We start from the raw sequence: 20,383 nt of genomic DNA, 5'->3' as shown, positions 1-20,383 counted from the left end.
ATAATCAAGCAGATGAGACAAATCTCAGAGGAAATCTAGTATGGATGATGGCGGGACCAAGATTTAAAAGTCATTTTGGCAGCCTGGAATAGTAGGCGGAAACTAACAGGATGAAGTTAAAATTTCATAGTTTTTTTTTTTTTTAAGCAACTGTACAAATATAGAACAAAAGCTGTTCCCTGGAGAAGATCTGGGAATGATACAGTTCAGCAGCTCGAAGATAATGAGGACTCAGAGGCTAACAGAGGCTAGATTAAGTGTGAGAATGCTTGCGTGTTGCCGGGTCTGACATCCCTGAGTCTGGGGTGGGCTGAAAACCTGCCTTTCAAGAAAGACATTGACAGTGAGGGGTATGGTTAGAGCAGACCTCCTGCGTGGGTGGGAGATGAGAATGCAAGCAATGCACACAGTTATGGCATGCTTTACAGAGGAGTAGAGTAAGGGGGATGGTGAGAATTACCTCTAAGCTTTTAATATAGAAGAGTGACTAGTTCTAGGTGACATGAAGGACCAGAATGGATTCTCTAAGCCCACACATCCCCCATCTCACCCTCTCTGTTCACAGCAACTTGGTTCTAGCAGACTTCTCTGAGCAGCCCTACAAAAACACCAGTCCGTCCCTCTTCATCTTCTCTATGCCTCTCTCTACTGTGCTTTTTAAAATTTTTTCACAGCACAAGTTAGGCATCATGTAAATATGCTGACTCATCTCCAGACAGGTTCTGAGGGCCAGTGTAGCTTGGTGTATGATGCTGGGTTGTGAGATTTGAAAGCCTGGGCGTAAATCCTGGTCCTGTGTGCTAACCTCCTGGGACTCCATTTCCTCACCTGTGAAGCAGAAGCTACCTTGCAGGGGAGTGGAAAGTGTTAAATGAATTAATTCTTTCCAAGGGCTTAGAAGAATGCCTGCCGAGAGATCTGACAGCAATTTTCAGTTGCTTTTATGACGATCACCCTTGAACACAACCTTCAAGAGGACAGGAATGTTGCTTTGTTTCGATTCTAGGACAAAGAAAAGTTCGTTAGACAGTTGATAAGTGAGCAGGTTTGGTGGATATAGCCTTCAAGTAGCTAGATGCTATTTTGACAGCAATGGGACTAAGACAAGCTGGGGTGGCAATGACTCCAGGTGCAGGAGATGGTGAGGGAATAGGTGATGGGCCCTGGACTTGAGAGCAGGTTCAAGTTCTCTGATTCAGTTTGGCTGTTAGACCTTCAGGTTCTCTGTAGCTCCTGAGCAGGGAGAAGCCCTGAAGCATGGACACAGGACATAACCAGGCAACCAGTGCAGTGGAGGAACTACTGAATTTTCTCATCTCTGGTCTCAGAAGTGACTGGGAAGCTGGAGAAACGAAGTTGGCAGCCAGGTGGGAACCAATGGGCTCCAGGGTATACAGGGAGTACCAGGTGTGCTATTTGTAATTCTGGGTGATAGGGCTTCAGCTGGTTGTGTGTGTGTGTGTGTGTGTGTGTGTGTGTGTGTTGGAGTCTCTTCCACCAGGACTGACAAAGAAGGAAATTCCCATCCCCCCCACAGGAAGTTACAGAGATCTAGGTGTGTGCAATGTGCTAGTATTAGGAGCTTCAGAGGTCATGAGGCCATGGGGTTTCCTCCCTCAGTGAGGAGATGAAAGCCTGTGTAGAGGCAGCTCCTCTCAGCACCAGGTTAGCAGAAGGCTGGCTCTGCTGCTCTCTCTTGCCCCCTGCCCTCTGCCAAATCCAGACACAGCGAGGAGACCCTCACCAAACAAACCAAATGCTGATGCCTTGACTTGGGACTCTCCAGGCTTCAGCGTCAGAACTGTGAAACAGTGCATTTGCGGTCTTTGTAAATTAGCCAGCCTAAGGTGTTTCATAGCAGCACAGTTTGTGCCAGCGAGTTGCTGGGCTGGTGGACGGTGCAGTGGAATTCTCGCAGTAGCACTGGCTGTAAGGTGCCTTGGTGGTCACAGCCTTCTCTCCCTCCCGCAGCCCTGGAAGGACAAGCTGTGTGGTGTGCACTCTGTCCCCCACGGCTGGTCTTCCATTTTTCCCTGTTCCTCCTTTTCCCACTATCTCTCTTCGTGACAGCCCTTTCCTTTCACTTTTGACCAGGCACCTTAGGAAAATCTGTCTCCGTACTGCCTTTTCTGCTGCCTCCTTTCCCCAGTCTCTTTCATGAGCTCATTTGTGCAGAAAGATTTAAAAAGCTGTCACATGTAAGTGCATGGATATTACCAACCATCCGTGTAGCGAAAGGAAAGTTCTCTGTCTTAAATGAAGTTAAACACTGGGGACAACCAGGACCTGAAGCCTTGGAAGTCACTGCAGAGAATGCACACAAGTCTATAACCGCTCTTAGTCTTTTTCCAGGAAGTCTGCTTTATTCTCAAGCATTGAAGTTCACTGAGCGAAAACATCTACCAATGGTCTTTATGCTAAGGCCTGAAGGGCAGCAAGGTAATTAAGTAAGAAAACAAAATGCTCTCAAGGAACGGTTGATCTAACTTTACTTACTCAAAATCTTTTATTTTGAGTATTACTAATATCAGGCTTATTTTTCCTTCTCTATAAAGTGGATTTTTCTTTCTGTAAATGTGTACTACTCAATTACACTTTGGGTGGAAATTCATCTTTGTGGGTAGTTTTGGAACTCGCCTGTCTTTTACCATGGTCATTCTATGGAAAGGCAGTTTATTAAGTTCAAGAAAATAGACATGGACACAAGTGGAGCTCCGTTTGTGCATGAGAGCTGTCTCCATGCCGGCTGGTGGAGTGCAGTTATGTAAGTCACGGGGCTGGCTTCTGGTGAAAGAAATTTCTATCTGGCACCATCTGAAATTTGCGGGGAAAGCACGGCTCTCAGCGTCTATTCCAAGAAATGACCTTATCAAGGCACAGAGAAAGCCCCAAGCTAGAAGCGACACCCAAGGAGATAGACACAAGCTTCTAAACACACCTGTTGTCCTCCCTAACCATTGACCTCGGTGGCTGGGTTTCAGTGTCTGTCTGTTCTTCCTTGTAGCCCTTCCTTATCACTGCCCCGGTTCTTGCTTCTCTTTGCATAGGGCGCTTTCCTTTCCTAACTTAATGAGCCAGTTCATCCATGGAAATCTGGGAATAAATGTTGCTTTGGTGGGTTGAGGGGCAGGGCTACTGGGCTTAGGACAATCAGGGGAAGAAGGATGGGAAGGAAAGGGGAACATTAGGTTCTTTGATTCCTGGAAATCTCATGAAAGACAGAAATGCGGGAGAGGTGACTATACAGTTGTCATGAGGGCATCAGCAAACTGTAATCTTATTAGAGATTCATTTTATTTACTTGAAAGGCAGAGTCACCCAAGGGAAGAGAAAAGGAGAGAGAGAGAGAGAGAGAGAGAGAGAGAGAGAGGGAGAGAGAGGGAGAAATCTTCCATCCATTAATTTGCTCCCCAAATGGCCACAACAGCCAGAGTGAGGCCAAGCTGAAGCCAGGAAGCTTCTTCCATGTCCCCCATGTGGGTTCTGGGACCTGAGTACTTGGGCTGTCCTCTTCTGCTCTTCTAGGTGCCTTAGTAAGGGAGTGGGACCAGAAGAGCAGCTGGGGCTCAGACCAGCACTTACGTACAATGTTGGTGTCACAGGCAGCATAGCACCTGCCATGTCGCAACAGCGGTCCGTGGCATCCTGGTTTTGGGGAAGTATGAGATCCTTGGCATGTTTCAGTTTTGAAGGTAAATATTGCCTTCTATCAGAATATTTGTGAGTACCCATGAAGTTTGAGAAGACATGTGACTCTGTCAGAATGTTACTGATTTAGCCAACCTGTCTTGACTCAGTTCAGTTCCTTGGCTAACAGAGTATAAGTCAGAGGGAGAAGAAGGTGTGGAAAGAAAGATGCAACCTCTCCCTCGAGGAGTCCATATTCTCCATGAGAAGAAAATGTGAGGTGGGAGTCAACACAGGGAAGATCCGACGTGACAGATAATGTAGCCTGATGTTGTGTATACCGACCGTAGGACTGGCCAACAAGGAAAGGCAAAGCATCCATGGCTGGGTGAGCTAGAGAAAGTGGCAGGAAGGAGTTAGGATTGGAGTCACATATTGAAAAGAGGGCAGGATGTTGTATTTGCAGAGAGGAGCATAGGCATAATATGGAAGGCTAATCAGCTACAGGAGGAAGACAGACTATACCTGTTGAATCAACATGAAGGACAGTATCCCCCAAGCTAGAGTTGGAGTGGGGACAGGACAAGGTGAGAGCATACAGTCCAGTTCACCTGGCCAGTATCGATTCTTGATTCCACAGGCAGCAGGGAGCCATGGAAGATGCTCAGAATGCAACAATGACAACACTTAAAATAGACGGTCAATTTTTTTAAGAGTTGAAAGAATTCCCAGAAGGCATAAAAGTGAAGTCCTTCATTTCACTGGTGAGAAAATAGGTTCAGATAAGAAAGACACTACCCAGGACTATCCAGCGCACCAGTGGCAAAGTGTGGCTCTGACGCCATGCAGCTACCCAGGAGGCCTTCCTGCCGTGATTCAGAGCTGGTGTTCTTTGGCACACATCAGCTTTTGAAGAGGAAGTGTGGGTCTACTTTACGTTGCTGACTCCTGCCGACTCTGCCTCTGTCCCTTTTGTGCCCAAGACCAGCTGGGATTTGGATATCCACAGAAGAGAAGAACCTTCCTCTGGGTGCTGAGAACTAAGTCTGATTAGTGATGGTGTTTGGAATGACTGGGGATTTGGAGATGGAGTTGATGACTAATTTATCATACAACTTGGACATCTATTCCTTCATCATCAAATATTTATGGAGGCCCTCCGAGGTAATAGGCACTGTGAGACATGCTGAGAGGACAGCTGGTGCTTTTAGGCAGGCAGGAAGCAATCAGACTATAGCTTAGAAAGTGCCATAAGGGAGATGCAACCTGGGGAGTCATTGGGTTACAGAGGCCACTGAACCAAGTGCAGGGTAGTGGAGGGGCAGTGGGGGAAGGAGGGAAGTAGAGAGAAATGGGGGGGGCAAGGGAGAGGTGTGTGCTCAGCATCTGCTCTTGGCTCAGTGTGTTTGAGGTACTGTGTGCTGCTTTAGGGGTACAGAGATAAGGCTGGAAAATTCAGTGGAACAGATTGTAAAAACATGATTGTAAAGACTTGAGAAGCTTAAGGGAGCAAGTGCACAGCTTTGCAATGTCAACTGTAGGGGCTCTGCTGTTGCTGGGAAAAGGGAAGATGCAGGCAGATGTCCAAGGCTGTCCAGATAAGGAGACTCAACCTTCACAACTTTCATTCACTGACACCTGACAAAGAGCATAGCTTGCAATGCACCCTTGATAGAACCGGGGTTGCACACAGGGGGTTGCACACTGCACATCAGGGAATCCTGCAAATTGTGTCTGTCGTTGGGAACACTTGTGAAAAACCAAGGGATTGGCAGTTCTGAGTGGTCCAAGCAGTATGTAGAGTTGGACAGGTTGGAAACTTGGACTGGGGAAACTTGGATGGGTCACAGTTCTGCTCTTACCAGGGCTCACTGCTTCTGAGTCAGGCTCCCTTCCCTCCCAAATGGGAAGCTACTGAGGAATTCTTCCCCCTGAAATGGAAAGAAGCGACCTGTGATTTGGGTCAGAAGCTCATCTTGCAAGAAATCCCAGGGAGGCTGCCAGGTTGAAGCCAGGAGGCTGCTGTGGCTGCCTCCCCTTGCCTCCCTCCCTGCTGCCGGCTGACTCATTCCTCCCAAGGCGGACAGATTGGTCTTGCGTGGGAGCTGCTCTATGGAGCTTCAAGCTGGTCCCTGAGACTTAAAGGAAATCACAACGTGCTGAAGGAGACAATTCTAAATATGTTCTTTCAATCAGATTTTATTATTATTACTATTGTTATTATTTTGTTAATTGGTTCCTAAGAGGAAATGGCAGATACCGCTGCCTTCGGAAAATCATTTGCTTTTCTCCTTAAAGGAGGCAGGGGAATGCTTGATCCCTTGGCTCTGGATTCTGAATGCTGTAGCTTGGTCAGGCCTGACTCTTGGTGCCTGGGCATCTGACATGAGTCCCCGGGCTAAAACTCCTCTGCAGGGCTGCTGCTTGGGGATCAGTGTCCGGGCTCCTTTCCCAGCAGAAGACCACACTTTGGGATCTGATGGCTCAGAGAGGCCTTGAGGAGGTGTTAGTTCTCTCTGGCCAGGGAATGGCGGCCATGGCATTCAGGACAGTAGGAAAGAGTAGATGCCATGGGTCCTCACTGCATGCATGTGGTGACCACTAACCCTGGGTCATAGCTTCCTGTTCTATTTTGTGGATGATGCCACACAAGGGCTAAATTTCGGATCTTTCCTAGTCCACAGAGCTCTCAACGTAGTTGTGGTGGCTGCTCCTAAGGCAAGAGGCATGCTGGTCTATGTTATTGTGGGGGTGAACAAGATTGGTCTCAGAAGGGTGGGATTTCATTGTAAGTTGTCAGGAGGCTGGCTGCACCGGGGCCACGTACTTGCTGAAGGGTGAGGTGGAGAAGCAAAAGGTAGGCCTGGCTTCTAGGAGCTGCTGGCTTAGCAACAATTCCTAGCTCCTGAATTGATAAAAGTGCCAAGAACATAGCTTCTTCAAATGTAACATAAGGGTCATCAAAACCCAGTAGTTGTCTGGGAGAATTTAAGGGGATAGTGAATAATAAAGACACACTTTATGAGGCTGACATTGTGGTATAATGTGTTAACCTGTTGACTGCAATGTTGACATCCTGTGTGGGCACTGGTTCAAGTCCTGGCTGTTCCTCTTGTAATCCGGCTCTATGCTTATAGTCTGGAGAACAGTAGAGGATGGCTCAAGTGCTTGGGGACCTTCACCCATGCGGGAGACTCGAAGAAGCTCCTGCATCCTGATTTCAGATAGGCCCAGGTCTGGTCATTGCAACCATTTGGGGAGTGAACTATTGGAATAAAAATTTTTTTCTCTCTCTAACTCTGCCTTTGAAACAGATAAAACACATCTTTAAAAATGCCACAGAGTAGATACAATTATTTGTTGAACTAATAAATGAATAAAGACCAAGTCAAACATACATGTTGTGAGGATACATGTAAGGACTAAGCTAGTGTCTCTCTCTCTCTCTTTTTTTTTTTTTCCATTTGATGAAGCTAGTGTCTTAACCTGCAGAGCAAGGGTGGGGCTTGAGGAGTGGAGGTTAGATAGGCATAGGTTGAGAGTGTGTGGGCTAGAGGGCAAGAATAACAAATGTCTCCCAGAGGGATGGATTGAATTGGGGACACAGAGCTAGTGCTTAGCCTTGGTACCCACTGGGGTCCAGAGAATCGGAGAGGAAAAGCAGGGAAGGGAACATGAATGAGTAGTGAATTTTGATGTATGATGTTAGGTAGCACCTCCAGTGGGAGGTAAGCTTACATGGCTTGGGCCGGGTTGGGATTTGAAAGGCTATGGAGGACAGAAGCGTCTTCTGGGAACACATACCTGGCATTAAACTCATCTGTATTGAATTGAGGGTGGTTTCTCGTCTTTGACTCCCACTTGTTTTCAGCATTGCCTGATGGTTTAGAGCATGAACTCCAAAGTTCATGCTCCTGTATATCTCTGCTCTGTCACCTGCTGGGTCTGTGACCTTACTAGCCAATCTCTCTCTCTCTCTCCGCTCTCATTTGTTAAATGTCAACAAGCTGTTTTGATGATTGGACGAATTGCATCATCAAATGCTGAGAATCGTGACTGATATGTTATAAATTCTCAATAACTCTTAGCCATTATTATTTTCTTCACCATGGAAGTAAAGGCTCATGTAACTATTGTGGATGACCAAGCAAAAGAGTCCTGTCTTTGGATGGAATCTTGTAACGCTCTATTTTAATGCTCAGAACTTGTCAGGTAGTGGGTGCTCAGTAAGTATTTGTTGAACTGTTAGATACTGCTGCAAAGTGCGGAGGGGAGGAAGGATCCAGGGACCCTTAGACACTTGCCTGATTCTAAAAAATGGAAAAGGAACCTGTTGTGGGTTTAAGAGTTGGAGTTTTCAGGCAATAGACCTGGGGAGGGAACTGATATGAGGAGGGGAAACAGAAGCAATAATGAGAATGACCGATTTGGTTCTTGGTGTCACTGCATTTGGAGATGAGGCTTTTAGGATATAATTAGGGCTAGCTGTAATGAGGGTAGGACCAGAGCCTGATGGGATGTGAGTGGCCTGAGCAGCTGAGACTTCAGAAGCCTGCTTTCTCTGCACACAGCACTAAGCAAGGCCTGACTGAGCACACAGAGAGGAGGCCACTGCCTGCAGGTGAGAGGATGAGGCATTTGACGAAATTTGCCATATCAGCATCTTGTTCTTGGGCTTCTCAGCCTCCAGACCAGAAAATGTATTTCCGTTGTTTAACTCACCCAGCCTGTGGTTGTTTTTGTTTTGGGTTAGGATGATTTGAGCAGCTAATACAGTTGACGGATTTTGCCATCATGCTAATTTTGAATCTCGAAATGTTCAGCCTAGAAGCACACACACACACACACACACACACACACACACACACTCACACACACACACACACACACACACACGAAAGGGCAATCAACCCTCTAGTAGCAGGTACTCCTTAAGCCACATTCTTCAGCGTGGGCAGGGTGTGTGCTTGCTGTAAGTACCGTGGAAGGAAATGGAACCATTCCGTGGCTCAGCCAGATGCATGTTCCATTCTTTAAGGAGAGTATCATTTAATTCTCACAAACACCCTGCAGGGAGGGTCTCATTAGCTCTGTTTTAGAGTTGAGGAAATGGAGATATGGAGAGCAATTTCCTAGTAGATAGAGTACCCAGACTTGATTTAGATTCAAAGTCCTTATTCCTTTGAGTCAGGAAGTAGAAGAGCCCATTTTCATATTGTGGCTCTATTTGAATGAGAATTTCTTACTTGTTTTATTTTATATTCAGCTTAGCAATACTCTGGGAAGGTAGTTTGTCTTTCTTAACTATTTAAAATTTCAATTTCATTTAAAAAATTATACTGGATCCTTAAAGATACTTAACTAAAGATTATTGGACAAACCTGTGTTTTTAAAAAAATATTTATTTTTATTGGAAAGGCAGATATACAGAGGAGGAGGGACAGAGAGGAAGATCTTCCATCCAATGATTCACTCCCCAAGGTGCTGCAATGGCTTGGGTGTGTCTATCTGAAGCCAGGAGCCAGGAGTGTCTTCTGTGTCTCTGATGCAGGTGCAGGGTCCCAAGGCTTTGCACCATCCTCGACTGATTTCCCAGGCCATAAGCAGGGAGCTGGATGGGAAGTGGGGCCACAAGCATTAGAACTGGCACCCATATGGGATCCTGTTGCATTCAAGGTGAGGATTGTAACTGCTATGCTGTCGTGCCGGGCCCAGGCCTGTGTTTTGAAGAGTGGAGATAAAATATGCTCCTTATCAGTGAAACTTATGTTGGGGTAATTTTACAAAGAAGAGAAGGTCTGGTCTAAGTGTTGAAATAATCATGTGGGTTCTCCCACTAAAATCCCAGGACATTCCATTATCTGAGGACTAGAGAAGGCAAGCTTGGGGGTGGCTCAAGGAGGAGCTGCAAGGCAGAAAGGTACAACCAATGCATTGAGTCGGTCTAATAGCAGAGTGAGTTGGGGTTGGAATTGAATATGCAAAGCCAGAGTTTGAATGAGGCAATTTCAGAGGTATTTGAATGAGCTTCTGTTCATTATCAGCATAACCATCAACACTGACATTTACTGAGGATTCATCATGCTAAACCCTTTACACGTATTATTATATTTAATCTTTATAGAAACGCTACAGAGCAATTCCTGTTCATATCTCTGCTCAAAAGGTGAAGAAAACAAGGCTAATAGACATCTTTCCCCCCAGGTCACCACCTAGCTGATGTGAGCAACAAATTGATTCCTAAATGAGGGGGAACAGTGGCTTTGTTCTGCCTGGAGTAGTGTGGCCGTGGGTCAGTAAATAGGAAGAGGTAATGAAGTTTGGAGGCACAGAGTGATGTCAGCATCACAACACAGGATATATGGCAGCAGGAAGACTGGCGATCTGAAGACCAGCTGGGAGAGTATTGCAGGGCTCAGGGGCAGAGAAGTGTATTTCTGAACAGAGTGGTGTTGGGAAGCCTGAGAACGAGAGACTAGGACAGGGAAGGTCAAGGGAAGGAGCGATGCTCTCTGGATGGGTACTGATGTGAGAGGGAACTCCGTGCCAAATTCACACTTGGGCAATAAGAGGATGGTGGGGCATCCAACAGACAGAGCAACTGAAAAGGGGCGGGTGGGAGTTTGATTGGGGAAAAAGAGTAGAGTGTAACACATAGGGACTGGCAGAGCAGGCTGGTAAGGGTCTGCATGGGCAACAGTTCCAAAGCAGTGGTATTTACAAGCCTGGAAGTGTTTGCCCCCAAGATGAATTCCTAGAGCTGTGGATCCAGCCTTGAACTTCCCTGAGGTCGGGGTAGGAGTAGGGGTGGGGCCAGCAGGGGGCGCTTAGATTGCTGACCTCACTGGTCTATCTCAGACTGGCCAGCTGATCCATGTTGAAGCTTAAAGATACTAGCAAAAAAACCATCCTTTAAGATATGTGATATCTTCCAGAAAATTTTGAAAATAACTGTTCCTTGAACACAGTGATCACGAGCCATGTTTCCTAGAGCTGTCCCATGTGTACTGCAAGCATTAGCCTAAGTAACCTGCAGCAGGTCCCACAGTTATGACATTGTGGTTTCATAGTTCACAGCTCTTCCTGGGCTTCCCGGGGGAGTCTGGCCCCACTGGTATGCACTGGGTCCTTGTTAGCCTCATCAGCACTCATCTGGGACTCTGGTACTAAGGGCCTGGGGCCTCTGGAACTCCCTCAGCCTCTCACTCTAAGGTCCTAGATGGAAGAAAGTTTGGAATTGTAGAAAAATATTCCATAGCAGGATTTCAGGCATCACCAACCATCATTATAGGTAGAGGAGAAAAGAGGCAAGAACTTTGAACTGACATAAAAGGTCTGGCACAATGGCTCAGTAACTAAATGCTCGCCTTACACGCACCAGCGTCTCATATGGGTGCTGGTTTGTGTCCTTCCTACTCCACTCCCATTCTAGTTCCCTGCTTGTGGCCTGGGAAAGCAATAGAGGATGGTCCAAAGCCTTGTGACCCTGCACCTGTGCAGGAGACCCCATAAAAGCTCTTGGCTCCTGGCTTCAGATTGGCTTAGCTCCAACCATTGTGGCCATTTGGGGAGTGAACCAGTGGATTGAAGATCTTTCTTTCTGTCTCTTCTTCTTTCTGAATATCTGCCTTTCCAATAAAAAAAAAATAAATAGAATAAATCTTTAAAAACCTGGAATGATTAGAGCTCCTATTTTTGTTCTCATATTTAAAAAAAATATATATATACATATATTATTAATTACATTGCATTATGTGACACAGTTTCATAGGCTCTGGGAATCCCCCAACCCCTCCCCATACCCTCCCCCCATGGTGGATTCCTCCACCTTGTTGCTGTATTACATTTCAAATTCAGTCAAGATTCTTTCATTGCAAGCATGTACCATGCATAGAGTCCAGCATCTTATTGTCCAGGTAAATTTAACAATTTCTTGGGGAGATCATCTCTGGTTTAAAGGCAGAGCTGGCAGAATGTTATCCTGATCAATTAAAGGCCCCAACATAACATCAACAACAATTTACAGCATTATGGAAAAATTTAGATAGTATTGAGTAACCAATATGTTAAAAAAATGCAAGTTCTTAACCACATCTTGTGACTGCTTCATTGACATTTCAATTTTAGTTTATACACAGAACCGGCTTCTATCCACCTTAAAATGGCTATAGGATACTATTCAGCTGTCTCATGTGTATTTTCATTTTAGTATTTAGTAGTTTATAGTGTTGAAGCATAATTTTGCTGAACTTGGCAGATTTTAGGAGAGTCTAAACTGGCTTATAACTCTTACAAGGCATATGTCAACAATTGAGGTGCAGAGCAGTTTTAGGAGGGGTGTGCAGAGAAATCTTCAATATCCTAGTGAGGAGTAATTAATCTTTGTGTCCTACCTAGTAAGGTATTTGTGAGTCCATGTTGACCATTTCCTGTCTGGTTCTAAGCTTTCCTTGTTGTTCTCTGCCTATCCTAATTTGTGTGTGTGTGTGTGTGTGTGTGCGCGCACGCACGCGTGTGTGTGTGTGTGTGTGTTGAGGGTGGGGGGCTCTGGAGCGATCCTGATGGTCATTGCAGGAGAGGGTGGGGATCCAAAGTTGGAACTAAGTAAGGACCAGAGAAAGCTCCTCTCCCTAGTCCCTAAGGAAGTTTACTCTTCTGTTTCTGCGGAATGCTCAGGGTTCCTGGCTGTTGTTCTGATGACCTTGGATCCTGTGAGGAAGGATTTGGGCTCTTCCATCACGAGTGTGGTAGATCCAAAGGCAGGTGGATGACCTCAGAGTTCTTGGCCTCTGGAGACACTCCAGTTCCCCGTGGTCTCTTTGGCAGTTGGGATGTAGTCCTTGGTGCCCATGCTGATAGTCCTTGGTGAGGATCCAGGAGTCTCCAGGGTTGGGATACAAGCCTCCTCTTGTCCCCCTGCGCCACTCTGGGGTCCCCCACTAGAGCTCCTATTTTTGACCCGGATTAATATTTAGTCCACTGGTCTGGGATTCTTCCATTTCATAAATCCTATACAGTAGTACCTGCTCTTAAAAGCAGTTTTAATGCATTACAAAGGACAAATGTCACACATGTATGTACTTATTTATTCTATGACAACCCCTTTGCAGCACTTATCTAACTAATATAAAACTAAATCAGTGTCTCAACTAGCTGTCCTGCCCCTCATGTTGGTTCTTTCTGTGATTCTGTGATCAGATGTGCCTTTTGTGTGAAAGGACATGGTTTTCTTTTCTTGAATGATAGGCGTCCAGAGGCCATGTACTGTGTGTGATTAATTTGCATTTGATAGCACTTAACATGATGAAGCAAGCAGATCAGTGCTACCAAGGGGTGTTGGTGATTTCATCATCTTGCCAAGAGGGGTTGGTGACCTCAAACGTGGTGATTGAAATTGTAGGTCAGTGGCTAACCGAGTGGCGGACTGATGAGGAGCGAAGGAAAACAGCAAATTCTGTCTCAGGAAAAGCGACATTATTGACTATACTAGCCTAGAAAATCAATGAGAAAAAATAGTTAAAATTTATTTTGGTATGTCCTAATACACTTTTGATAGAAAATTTCTGTGAATCCAATTGTCGTTCTTTTCAAAATATCCAGAACACCGGGCCCTGTGCCTTAGCCTAGGATCCCATATGAATGTGCTGGGATCCCATGTGGGCACCGGTTCTAATCCCAATGGCCCTGTTTCCCATCCAGCTCCCTGCTTATAGCCTGGGAAAGCATTCGAAGACAGCCCAAAGCCTTGGGACCCTGCACCCACATGGGAGACCCAGAGGAAGTTCCAGGCTCCTGGTTTCAGATTGGCTCAGCTCTGGCCGTTGTGGTCACTTGGGGAGTGAATCATCAGATGAAAGATCTTCCTCTCTGTCTCTCCTCCTCTCTGTATATCTGCCTTTCCAATAAAATAAAAATACCCAGAACACCAAAAATACCTTGAAAGTTAATCAAATTGGCAAACAGAGCTTTTTACAGCAAATAATTTGAAGCTAAATGGTTTCTCTTTTGGTAAAACAATAAAAGTTTGCAAAACAATGGGGGAGAAACTAATATTTGAAGTCTTCAGAAGATGGATTAATGTCCTTTCTCCTCCCCTTGCTGATTTTAATGAAGTGCTATCAAGGAAACTGGCTGTATTAGATGGTCTGTTAAAGTGCTTGATGAACAATTTTATGAGCAATGAATAAAGCATCCAAGCATTCCAGATCATTCTTTAATATTCAATTTGTCCGCTTCTGAGATTTATTCCCCCCCCCTTTTTTTTTAAAAAAGTCAAAAAATGTGCTTTACATTTCATTAAGGCAGACAACATTGTTTATGTGGTTTTTATGCCAGGCGGGTATTCTAATAAGCTTCCTTCGGATGCGGGTGCTGTGAAAAACCATAGAAGAGGTTGTAAAAGTAGGATTGGAACATCCATGTGACAGTTAATTTTATGGAGTCATTTGTAGTCGTTTTGTGACACTGAGTTTTCTAATGTGGTTCCCGATCACCTCTGGTCTATTACTCCTTGGCAGAGGCTGTCTGAGCATGTCTCATTTCTCAACCAAGTCCCTGGCTCAGTGTCTCTGCATCACTTGTTCTTCAAGAGTCATGGACCTGAATTTTTAGTTAAATGCGAGCCATAAACATTTTCCTAAGGAAAGAGCCATATGTAACTTAAAGTCTGGGCAATCAGCTAAAAATTTCAATTGACCCAGAGACCTCAAGTTGTTAGGCATGTTCTTGGTCTCGCTTCAGCAGCCCATTCATTTCCCTTCCTTAAACTATGCGGAGAGGGCAGGGAAGGACATAGCAGAAACAGCACGTCGTTAAGAGTAGAACAGGTCTCCCCGGACGCTGCTTCTAGAAATTCGTGCTGATGGAGGCAAGAGTCTACATTTGCACCAAGCAGATCGTTAAGTTTATTTAGCAAGTTGCTTTTGCACACACACTACATGCTGGGCCTTGTGACACTCTGAACATGGCCAGTGACAAAGATGGGGTCCTGCACTTCCAGAGCTTGCATTTGCTAGTGCAGACCTGCTTGGAAGCAACCCTGCTGTTCTAGTCTTGTGTTTTTCACAAGGCCGGTAGCCTCTCCAGTCCTCAGCAAGTCATCTCACGGACCCCTATTGCTTTCCAAAAAAGAAAGCTGTTGAAAAAAATCGACAGGAAAAACACCTCACAGATGCCTGGCGTATGAACAACGAACTTTCTACAGATTTTCCATAAGCTTCTAGGAGTTGGGAGTATTTCTGTTAAGTTCCTAGAAGTGCAGGTATTTAGATCCAAGGGTTTGAATATCTAAATTTTTAATGTTGTGGTCTAAATTGTCTTCCAGAAAAAAAAAACAATGCCAATCTCCTGCATCAGGAAGCTTTCTGTCATTTATGAGTGATGTTTCTTGTTCAGTGAGTAATTTTGCAAGAAGTATTGATATCTCCTTCCATGGACCTCTGCATATGTTTTCATTTCATTTCTTCAGAGCTTTCCTATAGCATCTGTGCTGGAACACTGTCGCCCTCCGTTTCATTGGCAAGGCATCTGCTGTTAGAGATTCACCGTCCTTCTTATACCCTGCTCCCTAACCTTCACATCCCTGAAGTTTCTCTCCTGTCTCCAGCCCTGTTTCTTCTTGCTCCTAGCCTGCTTTGTGTCTGTTCTGTTATTCAGCGGCACAGCAGGTCCCCTTTGCTCATGTAACCTCATGTGCCTTGCTCTTCCCCCTTGTGACAAAGACCATTTCTATCTTCCCCCTTGCAGGTCAGAAAGGATGTAGCTCAGCATGGCTAAAATGCTGCATTGAGTAGAACATGGCTGGGAAGCAAGCAGACAGAAACTTACTCATTTTGCTGTGGGACTGAGCCCTTCACTTCTATGTTGAGGATCAGATTTTTGTTGCTTTGAATGCAACTTCTCATTGAGGCATCCCCCCAGTGACTCAGAGCCTCCCTTGGCTCTAAAAGTGACTATTATTGAATAAAACTCCATTCCAAAAAGCAGTCATTAGGACATCAGAGCTTAAACAGTTGCTTGAGATTTTGGGACACAAATCTTGTCCTATGCCAAATGTAGGCCAGGCTGTATGGTTTGGTATGAGAAGGGCCGGTGGCTTGATTCTCCATTCTCAGCTGTATGTCTTGTGCACTGACCTCTACACAAGCGTACATAGCCGTCCTGACAGTGGGATTCATCCCCGACTGCTCCTCTAAGGACTCTCGGGTGTGTGGCCCATACTATACTCAGGAATCATCCGAGGCCTCAGTTGCAACACTCTGTGGGATTCTTTGCTTCGGCCCACTCTGTGTCTTGCCTCTGGCTCTGCATTCTCTCCCGGGTCCCATGGTTGAAAATGGCCATCCTGAAGGACTTTGCTACAGTTTATCTTGTTCCAATTAAGAGGAAGAGTTTTTAATTTTGAAAGATTTATTTGAAAAAGTTATAGGAAGAGAAGGCGGAGGAGAGAGAGCTATCTTCCATCTACTGATTTCACTCCCCAAATGGCTGCAACAGCCAGGGTTGGTTCCAGGCAAAGCCAGGAACTTCTTCTGAGTGTCCCACTTAGGTGTCAAGTGACCAAAACACTTGGGCCATCTTCACTGCTTTTCCAAGCCATTAGCAGTGAGGCAGATCGGAAGCGGCGCAGCCTTGACATGCATCATGGTTCACATGAGAGGGTAGTGTTGAAAGTGGGGGCTTTACCTGCTGTGCTGCAGTGTTGGCCCTCAGAACAGCTTTTGCTGATGGCTTTTTATTCTGGATTCATCTATGCTGGCCCTTCAGAATAATAATAATAAAAAAAGTGTTGGCTTAAGGCTTCCTCTCATTAGCTTAAGCTAGCTGCGGTGAGACCGAAAGTGAATAATGATCACTGCAATGGCAGCACTTTGAAACCACAGCCACCTAACATGAAGAGTTGGTTTCTGACTTGCAAAGCAGTCCTCGGGCTGTGTTCAGTTTCAGTGATTTAGAAGCTCAGGCTCTTTGTGTGTTGCTGTTCTGCCATTTCAACCTGAGGTTGGAGAAGGGGAAAGAGAGGGTTGAGGTGGGCTCGTTTTGACTTACAAATGACCTCTTTCATTCCTGCTCATCTTCTAGCGGGAGGAACTGGTCATGCTGGTGTGCTTGTCATGACTGAAACTCCTGGGTAAATTCCAGGGATAAAGGGGTTTACTGAGCTCACAGTGTGTGAGGGCCAGGGTGGAGGGTCCGCATAATGACGGCCTGCTTGTTGGCAGTCAAGGTCATGGTGGTGCAGGGCCACATGTGAAGCCATGGAGTATGTGTGTGTGTGTGTGTGTGTGTGTGTGTGTGTGTGCATGTGTGTGTCTCTGCGACTTATAAATCTCCTAAAATCAATCTGTACACTTCAGACGGGAATTAAATGTCCACATGCGAACCCTTGGGAGACACACAAACAGCATCCAAACACTAGCACGTGGGTTACTGGAACAACAGTACAGGCATCCTGGAAGGGGAGCCCAGAGTGGTGTTGGTCCCTGCCCCCAGGCCCGCCTGCTGGTTGCCCTTCCCAACGTGCGGAGGACATAGCCTTACATTCTATTGAACAATCAGATATGCTCAGAGATTGTATTTGCTGAGGCTTGAGGGGGGATCAGATTTGCTTCCCCGATCTCTCTCGGCTGTCCATTTTGTCTTTCCTTTAATGTCACAGGTAGATTTGCAATAGGTGCCATCCACAATAGGTGTCACACCATCCCTCCCCATCCCGATCTTTTGCAGCTTTGGCCCCAAGGGTGACTAGGCAGACATGAAATTTTTAATAATGGCAGCTCCCTTCCTTCCTGTGGGGGCGGGAGGACAGCTGTGGGAGTTTTAGAGAGGCTCAGGTGACAGCGCCAGCGAGGCCTCCAGCCAGTCCAGCCTGGGCGCGCGGGCGTTTTCCTGCGGAGGTGTCCTCCCTCATGACGTCAGGAGCGGTGCGGTTGCCTCGGTAACGTCACCTGATCCGGATGCTCTGGGCGCAGGCGCGGGATTTTAGAGCTCTCTGCTGACTAGGAGCTAAAAATGAACCTTACTGTCCCCCACCCCCCCACGCCCATAAAGCAACTTAATCACCAGAAGAGACGATCCCGTTCGCCTGAGATCCGAAGGCGGACACGGCCCAGGGGAGGAGTGGCTGGTGTTGGCAGAAGCCACGAGGCTTGTGAGGCATCAGGAGCCCTTTTCTTTTTACACAAAAAGCTTGTCTCTAGGGAGAGGAAGTGGCTGGTTGCCCTTTCGCAGTGCTCTTTGCTTTCACCTGGTTTATGTGAAACATTTCTTAGAATTCAGTTCTGCAAGGTTCTGGAAATATTACAGCGGTGGGCACCCTTAGGTGCCAGTAAGGTAGAGAACAGGAAAAGCCCCGCGCAAAGCTCGGACATGCTCAGCTACTCACCTTCCCCAAATGTGATCCAGGAGTTTAGACACAGCCTTGAGGAGCGGCCATCTGTGTTTGCGTTGGCTGACCCCAGGCGCTCCCTCCTGGTTGTGTGATCTTGACCCAGTTGACCAACACCACCGAGCATCAGGATCCAGTGCTCTGCAGAGATTTAAGGAATGAACAATACAAATGTGCCAACCGGTTGGCACGTAATCAGAAGCTGAATGATAGATATTCAGAATAATTCTTAGTCTACGAATGACATTAGCACATGCTACGCCTTTGTACAAATTAAAAATAAAATAAGCATTTACAGGCAGATAAATTGAACAAAGGCTTCTCCTGCAGCAGCCTGGCCTTGCCTGGGCAGGCTTATCCAGGCTTACGGCTGGGTGAGGGGAACAGAACTGCTCCTTCAGCACACAGCACTGGCTGGTACTCCCTACTTCTCTCCTTTCTTAGTGACTTTCCTGGAAAGGTGCTGCAAGAATGAGGTTTAACAGAAATATCTTTAAAAAATTCAAATTAAACAGGAATAGATGGGATTAAAGTTCTTTTCAATAGTAAGAGATTTATTTATTAGAATGTCAGAGCTACAGTGGGAAAGGGAGGGAAAAAAAGGAGGGAGGGAAGGAGAGAGAGAGAGGGAGAGAGACATATCTTGGTTGCTGTTTATTTTTTCAGCTTTCTGCAAGGACCCAGGGCTGGATCAGACCAAAACCAAGACTGGAATTTCTTGCACATCTCCCCTGTGGGTGGGTGGGAGCTCCAAGCACTTTGGATGCTCTTCTGTTTCCTTTCCAGATCATTAGCAGGGAGCTGGGTTGGAAGTGGAGCTGCTGGGACTTGCGTCAACACCCATCAGGGATTCTGATGCTGCAGGTGGTGGCTTTGCCAGCTATCCCACAAGCCAGCTCCAGGAATTAAAGTTCTGATGAGCTTTAACCACAAGAAGTCAGGAGTCAATTTAGCAATGTTGATCTCCTTTCCCTAAGATGGTTCACTCACAATGACTGCCCTGTCTGCCAGCATCATTGGCAATTTGATTTTCTTTCTTCTTTCTTGTTATTATTTTATAGGTTGGTTTATTGTGAAGTGTGACCCCCTTGGCAAGAAGTATAGAATTTTGAGAATTAGCCAGGAAATCTGTTCAAGCCTGGCTCCTTGGGACTCTTTTCTTTCTTGCAGTGCAAGCACCTGAGCGTTGAAGTCATTGTTTCATATCTCTTGTAGCACAGCTGCCACACCCCAGAGTTTGACCTGCACTTGCAGGCATAGACACTGGCTGTCCAGTCTTATTGCTTGGTGGGCTTGTGGTGTAGTGGGGGAGGCAGAAATCAAGGGGTCATTTGACCTTGTATATTGAAGAATCTGGTAATCTTTGCTTGAATGCTAGAAATTTTATATGATAAGTTGTAAAGCTTTGTACGACTCTTTCTCCAGAGAGACTCTATATGTGATTGGCTAGCCTATTATTCTTGGGACATACCACCTTAATCTTATTTGGGAGGTAATTCAGAGATGTGTTTCTGCAGTCTCTTTGGCAGCACAGATACTAAAAATTGGAAAAATACAGAGAGGATTAGTATGGCCCCTGTGTAAAGATGACAGATATTTGCTCCTGTTTTCTGTGAACCTGCCCATCTCATTTGATTCTGTCTCTTGGGGATAGCTCTGTAAGGGTGTGTTTGTTGAACAATAGCTCTGTAAGGTATGTTTGTTGAATAGCCTCATGTCTAAAATCTGTGACTACGGTAGTTTTCATGGCCAAGGGATTTAAATGTGCTCACCCAAGGACCTTAAATGAGGGAGAGCCCTTGGATTTTCAGAGTGATCCTAATGTAGTTACAAAGGATCCTTAAAAGGCGACTGGCCTAATATTAAGCAGTTACGATACCCACATCCCACACTGGAAGATCAACCACTTTCAGCTTCTTGCTAATTGAGACTCTGGGAGGCAACTGTGAGGGGTGGGAGACCTTGTCTTCAGCCCACACCCAGTCCTGGTCATTGTAGATACCTGGGGATGGGGAATAAACCAACTTTCTCTCTCTTTCTACCTGTAGCCTCACACGCCTTTCCCTCTCAAGAGGTAGAAAGAGGCTGAAGAGGAATTCAAAGTGAATTCAAAGAGGAATTCAAAGCCTTGAGAAACACTCCCACCGCTCTTGTTAGCCTTGAAGACAGAGGATGAGGGCTACAGCCAAGGACTACCAGCAGCTTCTACAGACCAGAAACGGCAAGGAAACCGATTCTGGGAGTTTCAGGACACATGCAACATGGTGCTATTTCCTCTCAGTGAGATCCTTGTCAGATTTCTAACCTAATGTGGTGTTTTAGGTGTTAAATTTGTAGTAATTTGTTGCAATAGAAAACCAAAACTAGGTG

The 20,383-nt window shown here is 45.9% G+C and overlaps 1 pseudogene; it reads left to right on the top strand.

The window, feature by feature from the left end:
- Positions 1 to 19,529: 19,529 nt before the first annotated feature.
- Positions 19,530 to 19,625, top strand: LOC121161253 (annotated as a pseudogene).
- The last annotated feature ends 758 nt before the right edge of the window (positions 19,626 to 20,383 follow it).

The sequence above is a fragment of the Ochotona curzoniae genome, unplaced genomic scaffold (assembly GCF_017591425.1).
Source record: "Ochotona curzoniae isolate NIBS_2020 unplaced genomic scaffold, NIBS_Ocur_1.0 contig_4754, whole genome shotgun sequence".
Lineage (NCBI taxonomy): Eukaryota > Metazoa > Chordata > Mammalia > Lagomorpha > Ochotonidae > Ochotona > Ochotona curzoniae.
The sequence above is the reverse complement of the archived record's forward strand: the minus strand, read 5'-3'. Positions and strand labels throughout refer to the sequence as shown.